Here is a 1,145-nt window from a genome sequence, read left to right as displayed (position 1 = left end):
TATATATATATATATATATATATATATATATATATATATATATATATTGTTAATATATTTTAATATATCGCTATATTAAATCAATTCAGAATATTAAAGAATATTAAAAGAATGTATAATTAAAATAAATTTTTAAGTTATAATTCTTTTTCAATAACTATTTTTTCTCGAATTTCTACAGAAAACTTTTATAATTTTTATATGTTCAAATAATTCTGTTTTTGCAAAAAATTTGCATTATCATACTTTTTATATTGTTGAAACATTAATGTATATATTCTTGTTTTATTCTTGAAATAACAATTCATTTTATTGATTATATAAAAAGTAGCGAAGGCTAGTAGCGATTTTTATGTCATGATAAATTTTGCATTATATCTGACTATATAAACACTCGAAAGCCTTCGGTTTCTTTCAGTTTCTCGATATATCGTGAAATGTGAACATGTCATAAATTTAAATAGGTTTTAAATGAGTTTTTCTTATATGTATATTTTATGAAACTTATCACCATATTTTGTGCATTTAAAATATATTAGTGCGCGTAATTATCTATTATGTGTTTTATTGAAAATTAAGTTTTTCACGAAGTAAAAATTATAACTTTTAAACATTATTTTTAGATTTACTTCATGTATAGATTATTTGGTTTTATATTTTTTTTAAAGGTACATAATTTACAATGGCTTTCAATGCAATAAATAACAAAAAATGGCAATCAAAAGGTGGACAATTAAATAAATTTATTAGAAAACGAATACCTATCGTGGGATGGTTATCAAATTATAATTCCGAAAAATTTTTGAATGATGCTATCGCTGGCATCACAGTCGGGCTTACTGTTATGCCGCAAGGACTTGCTTATGCTACCTTAGCTGGTTTAGAACCTCAGGTGAATTATATTTTTACGAAAAAATTTTATTTTTTATTTTATTTTATTTTTTAACTTATTTATTATCTTTTACGAATAAATTTATTTCCAAATTTATAGAAAATATATTTTTTCTATAGTATGGTCTTTATTCTGCATTTATGGGAGCTATGGTATATATAGTATTTGGTTCATGCAAAGATATTACAATTGGACCCACTGCTCTTATGGCATTAATGACTCACGAGTATGTTCAAGGTAGAAATGCGGATTT

The 1,145-nt window shown here is 23.0% G+C and overlaps 1 pseudogene across 1 annotated transcript in view; it reads left to right on the top strand.

Moving 5' to 3' along the window:
• LOC102673142 overlaps positions 1 to 1,145 on the top strand; it is a 4,665-nt pseudogene that overhangs the window by 778 nt on the left and 2,742 nt on the right. The window contains exons 2-3 of the transcript XR_421055.2: positions 669 to 892; positions 1,012 to 1,143. The product of XR_421055.2 is annotated as a sodium-independent sulfate anion transporter-like (transcript). The remainder of the gene's footprint in view (positions 1 to 668; positions 893 to 1,011; positions 1,144 to 1,145) is intronic.

Source organism: Apis dorsata, unplaced genomic scaffold (genome assembly GCF_000469605.1).
Source record: "Apis dorsata unplaced genomic scaffold, Apis dorsata 1.3 scaffold_82, whole genome shotgun sequence".
Classification (NCBI taxonomy): domain Eukaryota; kingdom Metazoa; phylum Arthropoda; class Insecta; order Hymenoptera; family Apidae; genus Apis; species Apis dorsata.
The sequence above is the reverse complement of the archived record's forward strand: the minus strand, read 5'-3'. Positions and strand labels throughout refer to the sequence as shown.